Genomic DNA, 17,131 nt, shown 5'->3' with positions numbered 1-17,131 from the left:
TCCATATGCTTTCCACAGTGGCTGCACCAGTCTGCATTCCCACCAGCAGTGCACAAGGGTTCCTTTTTCTCCACATCCTTGCCAGCACTTGTTGTTTATTGATTTGTTAATGATAGCCATTCTGACAGGTGTGAGGTGATACCTTATTGACATTTTAATTTGCATCTCTCTGATGATTAGTGACTTTGAGCATTTTTTCATAAGCCTCTTAGTCTTCTGTATGTTCACTTTGGAGAAGTGTCTAGTAAGCTCCTTTGCCCATTTTTAATTGGATTGTTTGTCTTCCTTTTGTTAAGTTGTATGAGTTCCTTGCATTTTTTGGATATTAAACTTTTATCCGATGTATCATTGCCAAATATGGTCTCCAATACAGTGGACTCGCTTTTCATTTTGTTGATGGTTTCTTTTCCTGTACGGAAGCTTTTTATTTTGATGTTGTCCCATTTGTTTATTTTCTCCTTAGTTTCCTTTGCCCTAGGACAGTGGTCAGCAAACTCATTAGTCAACAAAGCCAAATATCAACAGTACAACAATTGAAATTTCTTTTGAGAGCCAAATTTTTTAAACTTAAACTTCTTCTAACGCCACTTCTTCAAAATAGATTCGCCCAGGCTGTGGTATTTTGTGGAAGAGTCACACTCAAGGGGCCAAAGAGCCGCATGTGGCTTGCTAGCCACAGTTCGCCGGCCACTGCCCTAGGAGATGAATCTGTAAACATATTGCTATGAGAGATGTCTGAGATTTTTCTTTGTATGGCTTCTTCTAAGATTTTTTATGGTTTCATGACTTACATTTAATTCTTTTATCCATTTTGAGTTTATTCTTGTGTATGGTGTAAGTTGGTGGTCTAGTTTCTTTCCTTCTTTCTTGCTTTTTTTCTCTCCAATTTTCCCAGTATTATTTATTGAAGAGACTGTCTTGACTTCATTGTCAAATATTATGCTCTTGCCTCCTTTGTCAAATATTAAGTGAACATAATGGCTCAGGTCATTATCTGGGTTCTGTTCTGTTCCATTTGTCTATATGCCTGTTCTGTGCCAGTGTCAGTCTGTTTTGAGTACAGTGGCTTGATATTACAACAATATCTGGTATTGTGATTCCTCCAACTTTGTTCTTCTTTCTCAAGATTGCTGCAGCTAGTTGGGGTCTTTTCTTGGTTCCATATAAATTTTTAGAGTGTTTGTCCTAGGTCTGTTCTAGGTAGTTGTTATTTAGGGATTGCATTGAATGTATAACTTGCTTTGGGTAGTATGGATATTTTAATGATGTTGATTCTACCAATCCATGAACACGGTTTATTCTTCCACTTGTTTATATCTTCCTCTCTCTCTTTTATATCTGTAGTTTTCTGAGTACAGGTCCTTTACCTCCTTGGTTAAGTTTATTCCTAAGTGTCTTAGTTTTTGTTTTGTTTTTATTGCAAATGATAAATGGGATTGTGTTGTTTTTTTTATTTCTCTTTCTGAGCATTCATTATTGGTGTATCAAAATGTCATTGGTTTCTGGGTGTGCATGCCTCTCTGAGGAGTTTCATTCACCCTTTTTCTAGTATGGCTAAGTGTGTTTCCTTTTATAATCCCATAGTTCCCACACTGACCCCAGAGAAGTAGGAGGGGTCTTCCTGTCGCTCCATGTATTGAGAGGTCTCCTCTCTGGCTTTCTTCTGCAGCAAAGGAGTCTGTAAACTTGTCCTGCATTTTGACCAATCTCTGGGTAAAGCATTAGAAAATCCCTGCCCCAAAACCTTCCAGCCTGCATTCAATGCTTGTGCAGCCCATTGTCCCCTGCACCATCTTACCCGTGAGTAGACTGAAGTACAGCTAATGAGGACAACATCGATACCTGAGCAATGAGTAAGGAATAGTTACTTGGGCAGGTGTAAAGGGAAGCCTTGACTTCTGTGGAATGAGCCTGGTATGGGAAAGGAGGAGAACCTAGAGAGTGTTGTACACATGCTACCCATTTCCTGTGCAGAATAGCAGAGGCGTTCCATAATTCTAAATTTGAACTTGGTCTTGAAGCTCACACTCCTTTAAGTTGCTATAAAGGATAATGCTAGCAAGGATAGGGGTCTTGGGTACCTTGCAGGCAGAAGTTGGTCAGCCTGGACTGGGTGGGATAATTTTAAAAAGTACCTAGACCCTAGAGGCAAAGGTCAGAGAGAAGCCAGACTGTGTATTGAGGATCAAGAAGTATGTGTACAAGACAACAATATAGTGGTTACCAGAGAAAAAGTGCGGGAGTAGTAAGTAGAAGAGGGTCAAGGGAGTCAAATATATGGTACCAGAAGGAGATGACATTTGATGGAGAACACATAATGCAATACAGAGATGATGTATGGTAGAATTAATTGTACACTTGAAGTCTGTGTAATTTTATTAGCTAGTGTCACCCCAATAAATACAATAACATTTTTAAAAGAAGTGTGTCTAGCCCCTCAGAAAGTAGGTATTTATTTTGTGAGCTCCTTTAGTGATCAGAGTTTGAAGCAATAAGGACAGAGCAGTCAGCAAGAAGAAAGAATACTTACCCCTCTTCTCTTCCAACATCAGCCCAATGACTGCAGATTTCCTGAAAACTAGGTCATAGTTTTTGGAAGGCAAAAAAGAAAAGAAATTAATCTTGAAGTTGTGCTTAGCCATACACCATTATTTTGAAGGAAACTATTGCTTTAAACATAACATTAAAAAGAATCTACTCCCTGCCCTACATTTCCCTTTTCTTTTCCGCTTGACTGGGAATTGCAGTAACTGGAACAATGCCTTGGCTGCAGGGATAAAGGCACACGGTGAAGATGGCAAAAGTATGCTGCCACTAGCCTTGGAATCCCCTCCCACATTTGGACTATTATGTGATAGAAAAAGAAATGTGTTTTGAATTTTTGGCCAATGCTTTCTGTGATTTCCTCGTTGTAGCAGCTTATTCAGTCTCCCAACTAATTACCTTCCAGCTGTCACCACATGGTCATTCCAAGGGCATGGCTGAACATATTGAGATCCTAAGGAAATGACAGGCTACCTACATAGCAAGCAAAGCGGAGTTTTGTGACATGCAGTTTAAAAACGTGCACAAGTTTAAAGAACTCAATAATTCTTAACTGGCCTACTACACTTACATGTCTCTTCATAGTTTAAGAATCCTTGCATTGTGACCCAGCAAATCTGTGGAAAACTTATTCTAATCTATTAGGTAGAAGCATAGTAGTTTTGACATGTACATAAAAGAAAACATTTTATAAGATTTGATAATAAGAAAATAACCTGAGGACAACATGCTGCATCATTGTCTGGGTGTGTTGTTTTTTCCCCATCATTGATAACTTCAGTAGGGAGATATTGCTGATTAAAAAGTAATACAGAACAAAACAAAATAGTGTCACTTTGTCACCCCTCAGAAATTCTTATATTTTTCCTCTCTCCACATAATGGTGATTCTTAACTATTTTCAGGAGTAAAAGTGTACAAAGTGATAGATATTTTAAACTGAAAAGTGTCTCGTAGAAAATTCAAAATTTGATATTATCTGATACATTAAAAAATATGAAGAAAATGCAATCTCCCATAGATGAATTTTTCTCCTTCCTTTGGGAAAACACTGTGATTATTCAAGTGATGAAAGTGATGCAATTATTAGTTTTATCATTGTTGTTTTATAAAAAATATATGCAGTATGGAAACATGAATAAGGAGCTTCTTTTATGCTGTTGTTGAGCTATTACAGATATTCCCTCTGTCCCCTGCCTTTCCCCACCTCTACCCAGCCCTGCTTCCCCTCCCTGGCCTTCACCACACTGTTGTCTGTGTCCTTGGACTATGCATCTATGTTATTTGGCTAATCACTTCACCTTATTTTTTTTTATCCACCCCCCCACTCCCCTTCCCTCTGATCTTTTTCAATCTGTTCCATGGATCCATGCTTTTGGTTCTATTTTGTTTGTCAGTTTATTTTGTTCATTAAATTCCATATACTAGTGAGATTGTATGGTATTTGTCTTTCTCTGATTGAATTATTTTGCTTAGCATAATAACCTCCAGGTCCATCCATACTGTTGCAAAGGGTAAGAGATCCTTCTTTTTTGCAGCTGCATAATATTCCATTGTATAAATGTTCCAAGGCCTTTTTATCCACTCGTCTACTGATGGGCACTTGGGCTGTTTCCAAATCTCAGCTATTGTAAATAATGCTGCTATAAACACAGGGGTGGCATATATTTCTGATTGGTGTTTTGGGATTCTTAGGATATATTTCCAGAAGTGGATCACTGGGTCAAAAGGCAGTTCCATTTTTAATTTTTTGAGGAAACTCCTTATTGTTTACCACAGTATCTGCATCAGTCTGCATTCCTACCAACAGTGAACTAGGATTCCTCTTCTCCACATCCTCGCCAGCACTCATTGTTGAGCTATTGATGGTAGCCATTCTGGCAGATGCAAGGTAATAACTCATTGTGTTTTAAATAACCATTTTTCTGATGATTGAGCATTTTTTTTCACATGTCTATTGGCCATCTGTATGTCCTCTTTGAAGTGTCTATTAAGAAACTTTTTATAGCAATTTTATATTTTCCTTACATTCTATCAAGTGTCAACACACAAAGAGAAAACAAATTTTCATGCAATAGTCATTTCTTAAAATATTAACCAATATATCATTAATGGAATCATAGTAACACAAATTCCAAGATAATTATAATTTGAACTAGAGGCCTGGTGCACGAAATTCATGCATGGGGGGGTGGGGCCCCCTCAGCCCATCCTGCACCCTCTCCAATCTGAGACCCCTTGGGGGATGTCTGACTGCTGGTTTAGGTCCAATCCTGTTGGTAAGGATGCAACATTGTGAAGCTTGGGATTTCTTACACATAATATGATCTTGATTTCTTCTTTTTTGAATGTTTTCCTTTTCAAAAACCTCTTGGCCTGGATAAATATTATTCATAGTTTTAATATTAAGTTCATATGTTCTTTCTTATAGAAAAATTCTATAAGCTGAAGTCCTGCCTCCAACATCATAGGAATGTATTAGAATGAATTAAATAGATCTCCTTGGTATTCTTTATAAAATCATGCAATCTAGGGATAATGGAAGTTTTTATTGTTTTTTAACTTTTAAATCAGGTTCCATTTATTCACTTTTCTCACTTTATTGCACTGCCTTGGTCCACCAGTACAATATTGAATAATGGTGATGAGAATTGACATTCATGCCTTTTTCCTGATCTAAGAACAGAATATTTAGTCTCTCACCACTAAATAAGATGTTGACTCTAGCTTTTAGATAATTTATATGTTACATTTTCATATTTCTAATCCTAGCTTATTGAGAATTTTTTGGTAAACTGACATTGGATTTTGTCAAATATTTTCTTCTGCCATTAAGATGATTTTCAAGTTTTTTTTCTCTGTTTTATTGATGGGTAATATTATATTAATTGATTTTCTTATGTTGAACCAACCTTGAATTCCAGGGATAAATTCCACTTGGTCATGGTTTAAGAAGTTCACAATTCTGTTCCACTTTCAGTCAGAGAATGGTAGCTGACACATTTCCACCCAATTTACTCCTGGTAGTGTGTGGTCTTACACATATGCACAAGTTCTGCACCATTAGGGATATGTCATTTTAATACTGTTGTCTTTACCTCTCTCTTTCTCCTTATCTCTTGTTAAATTTATAAGTGATCAACATATTTATCTTTTCTTTTAATGTTTTTTTTTTTTTTCGTGAGAGAGATAGGGAGAGAGAACACAATAGAATACTACTCAGACATAAGAATGAAATACTGTTGTTTGCATGGATGTACCTTGAGAATATTATGCTAAGTGAAATAAGTCAGTCAGAAAAAGCTAAAAACCATATTATTTCACTCATATGTGGGGTATAAAACTGAAACTTGTGAACACAATTAGCAGTGTGGTGATTGCCACAGGGAAAGGGGGTGGAGGAAGAAAGGGTACTAATATAAGGTGACAGGAGGTTTGACTTTGGGTGGTGGGCACACAGTGCAATATACACATCTTGTAACATAGAAACCCACACCTGAAACCTATTTGATCATGTCAACAAATGTCACCCCAATAAATTTAATTTAAAATTTAAATTAAAAAAGTGTCACTGGTAGAATTGTTTCAAGGTTGAAGAAATCAACACTGAAACTCAAGTACTATTTTGTTGCCTGACCAATTACATAATAATCTTTTTAACCTTTTCTTCTCCCCTAAGGAGCTCTTTAAAATTTGGGAACCCAGATTAAGCTTTAAAATTTGGGAACCCAGATTAAGCTGCTGTGGACTCAGGTTTTGAAATCTGACTTATGTTGTACATGTTTTGAGCTTCCAAAGCTATCCTGAATCATGGATGATTGAGAATAGACTTAGATAAAAGACTTAAAATTTCTAAAAGTGAAAATAAATGTATACCACCCAAAATCTACATAAACATTAACATACTGATAATTATCTAATAATATAAAAGCTGCAGTCTTAACACAGTGTAATTTCTTACAATAAGTCCAATCTAATCAGAATGAAGTGATGCCCTAGCTGGGTAGCTCAGTTGGGTAGAACATCTTCCCTACATCAAAAGGTTGATGGTTTGATTCCAGTCAGGGCACATACGTAGGTTGCAGATTCATTTCGATGTTTTTCTATCTGTCCATCTCTGCCTTCCTCTTTAAAATCAATGGAAACATATCCTCAAGTGAGGATTTAAAAAAAAAATGATGAAGTGATAGTGAAGTTCATGAAAGAAACAACAAATTGTGCATTATGGTTTACCACAGAAGTAGATATGCAATATTTATTGCCTAAACAAAGTTACTTAGTTATTTATATTTATTACACATATTAGTAAACACCTGAGTTCCACAGAGTGGTTGACAAGCTTTTATGTGGCCAAAGATGTTGACTTACTCTGCCAGACTAGGAAATTCATTCAGAATGATTGGCACATAGGTTCCAGCCAGGCACTCTTCAATTAAGTGTAAAATCAGTTGATCTCTGACACTGCATTTGTAACATAAAGTGGCTGGTTTAAAAAATCATGAATATTACATTTACCTTCTACATGCTTTGACAGAAATTTGAAAAACTAAAGTCTTTGGGAAGCAGATAGAGAGAAATTTCTGCTTTGTATGAACTACCAATATTATTTACAAACCCATAAAATTTCTTTGAAGCTAGCTACATATTATTGCATATTGAATATTTCGTTTTCTCACAAGTTCCTCATTAGTCAACAGAGCCGCAGTTTGCCGACCAATGCTCTCGATCAATGGAATGTTCTTGTGTTTTAAAACAGAATCCCCTTTTTGCAGGATCTTTACATGGTTGGTATTTTGTTAGCTTGTACTAAGGTCACCTGTTGGATTCCAGTCAGGGCACATACCCAAGTTTCAGGCTCCCTCCCCAGTGGCTAGCATGCAGGAGGCAGCTGATCAATGTTTCTTTCTCATGGATGTTTCGACCTCTCTTTCCCTCTCCCTTCCTCTCTCTAAAAAAAAAATTAAAAAAAAATCAATAGAATATATTTTAAAAATAACAAACTAAAATTTTGGAAATATGGGAAAGCATAGCAGAAACCTTGTTTTCTGGTTCAGGACAATATGGTGAGGGAAAGGAGCCAGCTAATGACTGGGCAGTGGGGAGATAGGGCCCTACATAAGTGTTCACCACTCCAAATCCAAAGTAAACCTACATGAGGTTAAGAATTCTGACACATTTCATTTCTTGGCCAGGATTTGTTCTAGAATCTATGGGGCTCTGCATTTGGTGAAAGCCATCAGTTATGTGCAAATAATTGTGTAATAGTCCAGAATTTCTTAGAAGTAGTCATAAAAATACATTGAGTTTTGGAAATGCAATGTGAATTAAAAAACAGAAATATACAACCACTTTCAAATGTGGCAAAAATGTAGATGTTTTGATAAATGCATGATGCAATTCCCAAAGACACACAGATGTTGGAAATAGTTTCTGTATTCATTAAAGCAAAATATATTTCTCTTCCTTTTCTTCTTCTTGCTCTTCTTTTCTCTCCTCCTTTTCTCCCTCGTCACCATTCCTCCTGTTCCTTCTCTTCCTCTTTCATTTTGAGAAAATAAACTAGGAGATATGTGGATAAAAGGGTGGCTTAATAAACAATTTAAATATACCAAATTCTATTTATGCTCTTAAATAATGTTATTTAATGCTTTTCCTGTGAATTTCATTTGGAAGATTTAGTTCATGGCATCTAAATGTAAGCACAGTACAATACTTTAAATTATGATTACCAGATATTACATGTAAGCATCACATGGAATCAAGCAAAGCACAATGTATTATACCTGTCAGTAATTTCAGAATATGAGTGCAATTATCAGAGCATTCACTTTTATATTTCTTCATTTTGTCCAGGAAAAACTGACAAGATCAATACTTTACTAATAGGTATGATATTCCCCATTTAGAATTTTCTGTTGTATTCTTGGTAACTTCTTATGTTGTGGGTATCAGTGTTCTCTGGAATTTGTTTATATGCTTGGGTGAGAAAACACATTTAAGATCTATGGAGCAGGGATACAGTATAAAAACTCAGGGTTTGAAAGAAAGCCACAATTTGAGCCTGAAGTCCTGAGGCAGAGTTTCTTCTTCTTTGGTTAAGCCTTCGTTGTTGTTCTACAGGACTTTCAAATCATTGGATGCAGCCCATCCACTTGATCAGGAGAAGCCTCCTTAAAATCAGCTGATTGGATGTTAACCACATCGGCAAGGTGCTTTCACAGCAGCACCTAAATGAGGGTTTGATTAATAGCTGACTACTCTGGCCGTCGCCTTGTTGATACATAAAACTAACGGTCACACTTTATAAACTTTTTACCGTCATAAAAGGTATGGCCTGGGAACAGTAGAGGACTTATAGTAACAATTTCAGAATGTACTCCCTTGCCTTTGGAATCGTAGAGAACCCTAATTGCTTTGAAATTCAATCTTTAAAAACAATGCAGGAATATAGGATCCCAGACCTCTCTAGGTATACATAAATTGTCCTCCTCCTGAGCCCAATCTAGCTAGTTATACATAAACTTTATTCTCTCAAAAAAATTATTATTTTTTTCTTTTGTTAATCCTCACCTGAGGATATTTTGTTATTGAAATATTAATTGAAAATTAATAGAAGATGAGAACATTTAATGCATTTGATAATTACTTCTTTCTTATGTGTTATATTTCCCCCTATCCTCCCCCACATGCTCTATTTCTTCCATTGCCTCCTTCCTCCAAACCCATTTTCTTCACCATTTCTTCTTTCATCTTCTTTTTTTTCCTTGCCTGCTATTCTCACCAACCTGCCTCCTTAACTACATGGAGAGCTTAGACTATTTGTGGCCAAGCAATTAATATAAGTAAAATCCTTAACAGCATGTTTTTTTCCCTAGTGAACAGGGATTCTGCTGTATTTATAAGAACAGAACAGTAACAGCAGAGTAAAAGATGGATTTCATATCCAAATGTCTTGGGTTTTTCAAAAAACTTATCCTAACATTTTTTTTTTTTTTTACAGAAGTTAAAAATGATAAGAAATTGTAATTGCACTATTTATCCACTAGAGGCCCGGTGCATGAAATTTGTGCACTCACGGGGCAGGGGCAGAGGGACGGGGGTTCCTCAGCCCAGCCTGCACCCTCTCCCAGTCCAAGAGCTCTCAGGGGATGTCTGAGGGCTCTCGTGGGGAGCAGGCCTAAACTGGCAGCAGACATCCTTAGTGCGCCGTGGAGGCTGGAGAGGCTCCTGCCACCACTGCTGCGCTCGCCAGCTGGGAGCCTGGCTTCTAGCTGAGTGGGACACTCCCTGTGGGAGTGCACTGACCACCAGAGGGCAGCTCATGCATTAAGCGTCTGCGCCCTGGTGGTCAGTGTGCATCATAACAAACAGTTGTTCTGCCTTTGGGCTGAAATCTGCTCTCTGACATTTCCTGAGGGGTCCTGGATTGCGAGAGGGCACAGGCCAGACTGAGGGACCCCACCAGTGCACGATCGGGGCAGAGGAGGGATGCGGGAGCTTGGCCAGGTGGGGAGGGACCGTGGGGGGGCTCCAAGGCATGTCTGGCCCATCTTGCTTGGTAACGATTGGCTAGACCCCAGCAGAAAGCTAATCTACTGGTTGGAGCATCTGCCCCTGGTGGTCAGTGCACATCATAGTGACTGATTGACTGGTCGACTGTCTGCCCCCTGGTGGTCAGTGCACGTCATAGCAAGCCGTTGAGCAGCCTTAGCATATCATTAGTATATTACGCTTTGATTGGTTGAACGGCCTACCAGACGACTGGACACTTAGCATATTAGGCTTTTATTATATAGGATTACTTATTGAAAAAGCAAATTTAGAATTAACATTTTAGAAAGTTTTTAAAATGGGCTATAGCCAAATATTTATTGTGTAACTGCACTTTAACCTTTTGCACTCGGATATCGAGTGTGACTCGACATGGTTAGCATAGAGATTAAAATTACTCTTTGAATGTATCAACAATTTGAAATATAAAAAAATCCAAATAAATAAGTTTGTATGAAAAGAAACTCCAGTATTTTATTCTACTGCCACGCTTTGTAAAATCTGGGGTATTTAAAAAATTAAATCCTGAGTAGAATAAAGGAATTGAGAAAAAAGCTAGTGAGTGCAAAGGGTTAAAATACATTTCAATCTATTCTAACTCATTTCCAAAGCCTTGAACTGTATAAAGTAGCTATTATATTTTCTATGTATTAGATTTATGCCTACAGGAACTATTTTGTGTGTTGTATTTATAAAATACAGTTGGATATTTTTCCCCCAACTTTGCTATTTTGGGGTAGAATTCATCATTATCATCATCTTTGTTTCCATCTATACCTTCAGTATCATAGCTATAGTAGCTAAACTTTACACATATTGCCTAATTTGCACATATTACTACATTCACCCTCTCTATTTTACCAATAGAAACTAATTCTTAAATATTTAGTGATTAAATGACTTGCCCAATATAACACAGTCACTAAGTATAAGAGGTGAATAGATGCCAAAGGCCATGCTCAGCACTGTTTCTAGAACAAGATCTGTGAAAATTTCAAAAACACCTCCAATTTGTTAATGGTGTTGCTTGTAGTGGTATAATTAAGTATTGTTATGGTTATTTTGAGTGAGAGTGATACCATGCAGTGTTTTCTAAATTGAGTATATATTTTTCTATAATATTTTTCTTTTAAATTAAGTCGCATTGAATCAGTAAAATAATTTTCACCACATCAAAAGTAATGCATTTCATATATCCATAGCTAAACAAATTATTAGTTAGCTTAAGTATGCTTATATTTTATTTCTTCTTTATTTATAAGGATCTAATAATTGATCATTTATCTTTAGATCCATGTTTCATTAGTAAGAGATATACAGTATATGAAGACAAAACATATTGACATTATTATTATTATTGGTCTAAAGTCTGCAGATTTGCTTTGCTTCCTTCCTTTATTCCAACACTTTCAAGAAACAATGAACTGATTCACATTTTTTGTTGGATAGTTTAATATATATATTAAAAGTAGATGAAAAAAATCATTGGATATTTAACTAGAATGGGTCAAGGATTCCATGAATTGTTAAGATGGTACAATATCTATATACATAAAAGGCTAAGTGACCATCAAACTGTCCAACTGGTAGCTATGATGCGCAATGACCACCAAGTGGCAGATGCTCAATGCAGGAGCTGCTGAGCTGCAGTGACTTTGCCGCAGCGATTTTCGGGTGTTGCATCCCAGAATCAGAGAGGAGGGAGCCTGATTCCAGGGTGCGTCACCCGAAAACCACCCTCTTGCAATCTGGGACCCCTCGGGGGATGTCAGAGAGCCAGTTTCAGCCCAGTTCCTGCAGGCCAGGCCAAGAAACCTCACCTACCAGAGGGACCCCGCTCACTTGGCAGACGCCCTCTGAGCCACTCCAGGTGCAGCGGACCAGGAAGGGACTGTGGGAGGTTGGCTCCAGGGCGTCTCTGGCCCTTCTCACCACCCTCTAATTAATTTTCTTTAAATGTGCACGAATCTGTGCACCGGGGCACTAGTAGAAATATAAAAACTTTATTTGTTAGATAACAGGGGCAGTGTGAGTCTACTGTGTTCTGCCTCCTTCATTGAGCTTTTTAGGTGGTTAATTCATTGTAATACAATGATCAATTCAGAGGCATCATGATAGCCAACACTGAGTTGAACAGTTAATTCAAGTGAAACATACTCTCTGGTGTCCTGGTAGGTCAGTTTAATGAGGAAGATATTTGTTTTCTTAATAGCTCAACAACAACAAAAAACATATAAACCTCATAATGTAAAAATGGCATGCTAGGAAAAATGTTGTGAAACATGAGTGTGAAGAAGATGAGATAAATTCTGACAACTGGGCCTAGAAAGATGCAATGGATGGGTCAGCTATCAGGTAGCTCTTGAAAAAATAAATAAAATTGATATGTTTATTCTATTCTTAATATTTAGAATGATATTAAATCTTTCATTTAAAGAAATAATGTCTGTTTCAGATACAACAAATGCAATGGCCAAAAAATGTGATATTAGATGATATACAGGAGAATGTAGGAAAGGAAGAGGTGGGTTACATTTCAACCCACAGTTAATACACATCGGTCATTGGAATCAAATCTTCAAAATTCAACAAGGCTACAATGATCCACACATTATAATTAACAAACTCTGTGCTTTGATGGCTTTTGAAAAATCATTAAATGCATAAATTTGAATTTCATTGGCAAACAAATAAAATCATGCAGTTTTATTAACACTAGACATATTATTAAGGCTGACCAATTTGCGTTGTAAGTATAAAACTAAGATACTGACACGTATATCTTGCAGGCTGCTGTACAAGCAACAATTCAACACTTTAGGGCAGCTCCCAAATGGGCAGTTCCTTTACTGCTTCATTAATATAATTGGAACTCGGACTTATTTAGCTCTAGCCAAATGATTTCAAAGGGCCTGATTATTTTGTGAGCCCCTTGGAACAGCATTTCAAAGCAGAAGAGGGATGTGCTTGAAGAACACAACCACTGATGCAGCTGAAATTCCGTACAAATGAGAAAATTAAAATTTGACACTAACAAGGTGGTTGCTGAAACTCCACTTTTTCTGATTAGTGTCTTAGTGTCCTTTTTTTTCTGTTTGTTTCTTTTAATTCAATGTCAAAAGCTATGAGAAATAAGGCCTAGTAGATGAAACATGGTACAATATGTAAAGTGGCGGAAAAGTATTTTATTAAAAGTTTGTGGATGAAAAAGGGGCTCTATAATAAATCTGACCAAAAGTCACTTCCCAGGGAGATTTGATTACAAATTCCAAACTGGACAGATCCTGGTAGGCCATCATGCCTCAGGCCTATAGAAAGATTTATCTTTGCCTTAAGCAAGCCGGGTCCGTTGTTCTTGTGCATCTATGATAAGACACCTTTGAAATGCCTGCTTACTTCCCTTTCCTAGACTCCGGGGAGCTGTAATCACACTCAAGGGAGCACATAATCTTGTAAACTATCCTGTACTCCTCCCTAAACTCCCTCCTTAATTCCAAATGTGCAAAAGAAACTGCACAACTGTTGTTCACCTGAACATTTGAGGTCCTGCTTCTGGCATTTTGTCAATTTGGCGCAAATAAACTCATAAAAATTATCTACAAGTTTGAACTTTTCTTATATCAACAGTTTACATGTCAATTAAAGTTCTGTATTATGAATATATAAACTATAACTACATCAACCTTGATTTGAGATCTGGGTTTATTTCAAAGAAATGTATAATAGATGATGCTTAATATTCAATAGATGTTCTAGAAAGTGTTTACAAGCTAGTATATTAATTTCAATCCTTGACTCTTTTTCATTCATTACAATACTTATTGAATCATACCATATACCAAGGATTATTGTGTTAGGAACCATGGTAACAGCTTCAATCTGTATCTTCCATATTTTTCTACTTTGTGTTTCTCTAAAATATATTTAAAATAATGTGTATATATGCATATGTAAGAATATATATGTATCTACCTAAAAATTTTGAAAACATTTCTTCCCCAAAATATATGTATCCCTATGCTCATTGCAGCATTATTCACACAGCCAAGACTTTGAGTTCTTCAGTGTGTGAAACTTGGAGATCACAGATAGCTGCCTCATTGTGTTTTACCTTCTTTATAGTATACCTTTTTATAGATCTACTGTTATTTACCTAATCAGTCTTTTCCAAATGCTCTTTCAAAATTTTTCTGTCTTTGGCTCTTAACATTTGAATTAACATCCCTTAGATTTGTCATCTCACACTAGTGTGATTTCATCTTATATATATTAGAGAGGATAAGTTCATGCTTTCCATTTTCTTAAGCCTCGGGGAGTTCTCCTGGTTCTTTACTCTCCATTGGTCACCTCATTGCAGGCAATGGGGAAGGAAATTCTTCAATTTGAATCAAGGGAAGGAAATAAAAAGGCTTTAAAATACATCCAAATAAAAATGTATAACCACATACATAAGAAAAAAAAAAAAAACATTTTGCTGAATCTGTCAATCTAAGGGCATATATCCCCAAACAATGTGCCTATACTTCTATTAACGATGCTATAGACTGAACTGTGCCCCCTCTTCAAATTCATATGTTGAAATCCTATAGTATGGTATTTAGAGATGGAGCTTTGGGAAGGTAATTTGGTTTAGATGAGTTTATGAGGGTGAGGCCATTGTGATGGGATTGGTGCTCTTGAAAGAAAAGACACAGGAGACCAAGGAACTTTTCTAGCCCTCTGCCCACCCTCCTCTCCATCTCTCCCTCCTCCTTCACTTTCCCCAACCCCTGTCATGTGAGGGCACAGTAAAAAGGTGTCTGGCTCCCAGCTAGGAAGAGAACTCTCACCAGAAACTGACCATCTGGCATCTGATCTCACACTCCCTCCTACCAGAGCTGTGAGAAAATGAATTAGTGTTTTATAAGTCACCCAGCCAGTGTTTGTTATGGCCCAAGCTGACAAAGACAGAAGACCCTCTCCTCTACCAGCCCTGTGACTCCCAAACACTCTGGCCTGTCTATTCCTTTCTCTTTTTGCAGCACCATTTTTTTCTCTTTCTATTGAATCATTCTAATCAGAATACACATTTAGAAAAGCATTTATTGATACCAAATCACTCTTTGGTTTCTGTCCCTTTTTTCTTTTTTGTTATTATTGAAAGCAAATCTCAGTCAAAGACTAATCAATATTTGCTGATTCCAATTTTTCAACTTCAGTTTTATCCTCAACTCACTGTAATCAGGCTTCTATCTCTGTGAGTGGACTGAAACCGCTCCTGGCAGTCAACAGTCACTTGCACACTGGAAAATACCAGTGATCTGATTTTGCTCAGCTCCTCAGCAGTGTGCAGAGACAGTTGATCAGTCCCTATGTTAAAACAAAGAGACAAGTAAATAAATTAAAAACATCTCATCTCAGCTACCAGGATGCTATATATTCATGTTGTTTTCTCAACTTTTTGCTATCCTTTTTCGGACTCTTTTGCTGGGTTCTACTTTATCCTTCCTTTTCTTCAAAATGCTGGAGTGTTCCCAGGCTTCTGCCAATGAATCTTTTCTCCTCTCAGTAGACATCTTCACTGGGTGATCCCATCTAGTTCTACCACTTAAAATACTTCTCCCCTGCATTCATCACTCATGGGTCAACCCATTTATTGTAAATCACCACTCTAGTCTATAATAGACATGTTAAAATCACCAATCATAAAATTGCACTCATATTGTTTTCCTACAAAGCCCACTCAGTAAGTAGAGCCACAAATTTTCATAGAAAAATTATTGGACTTATTTTAAACTCCTCTCTTACTCTCATAAACCATATCCAAACGATCACCATATCAAGTCTGTCTGCAGTTCATTACAGTATGTTCCAAATCCAACCATGTCTTACCTCTTCTATTGATAACATACCATCTAAACCAAAATGCTTTCCCTAAAATAATGAAATAACCTTTTAATTCATCATTTCACATCCTCTCTTGGCTTCCTTTAATCTTTCCTCCACAAGCTGGAGAAATATGCTTAAATTTGCTATCTGACTCTAAGTTTTCCAACATGTTTTTGTCTTGTTAAAAATGCAATCCTTATCATGTTCTATTAGTCACAACGTGGCCTTATCCACAGGCAATGTCTAAATTCATCACCAGCCTCTTTAAGTCTCGCTTTATGATGTCTAACACACTGACCTCATTTTTTATATAAATCAATTTCACTCTGTCCCCATAACATCCTATTTACATAAAACTAGAAACTAATTCCTGACTTGATTTATATCACTGCTTAAAAGTTTCCTCAGAAAAGACTGCTCTCACCATTTTATCTACAGGGGCACAACCCTGGATTCATTCTCTTGCTTTTCTTTTTTAATTTTAAATTAAATTTATTGGGGTGACAATGGTTATAAAATTATATAAGTTTCAAGTATACAATTTTATAATACATCATCTGCATATTGCATTGTGTGCCCACCACACAAAATCAAATCTCTTTTCAATTCTTCATGTATTAATAATCCTATCTAATAATAGAGTAGTATGCAAATCATCACTCCGCTACACTCACAAAGCCACGCCCACCAGCCACGCCCCAGCCATGCCCACCATCCAATCATCGTGAGTATGCAATTAAACTGAAAATATGGCGGCAGCCACGCCCCCCAGCATCTCCTGGTCTCTGGGAGTCAGAGAAGTCAGGCGCCAGCGCCTGAGGCTGGCTGCAGCCACGGAGACCAAGAAGCCGCCCGCCCCATGATCCCTGGCTGCAGCCAGCCTCAGAAGCCTCAGGTCCGCCTGCCCAACGCCCTGGGGAAATGGAGAAACCAGGCCCTGCGCCTGAGGCTGGGTGCAGCCGGGAGACGAAGAAGCCGCCCGCCCCATGATTTCAGACTGCAGCCAGCCTCAGGTCTGCCCGCCCCACGTCCTGGGGAGACGGAAAAACCGGGCCCCAGCGCCTGAGGCTGGCTGCAGCCACAGAGACCAAGAAGCCACCTGCCCCGTGATCTCAGGCCTCAGCCAGCTGGAGAAGTGGTTCACCCCACATCCTGGGGGAGACAAGAAA

Source organism: Cnephaeus nilssonii (assembly GCF_951640355.1).
Source record: "Cnephaeus nilssonii genome assembly, chromosome: 14".
In the NCBI taxonomy this organism is placed as follows: Eukaryota; Metazoa; Chordata; class Mammalia; order Chiroptera; family Vespertilionidae; genus Cnephaeus; species Cnephaeus nilssonii.
The sequence above is the reverse complement of the archived record's forward strand: the minus strand, read 5'-3'. Positions refer to the sequence as shown.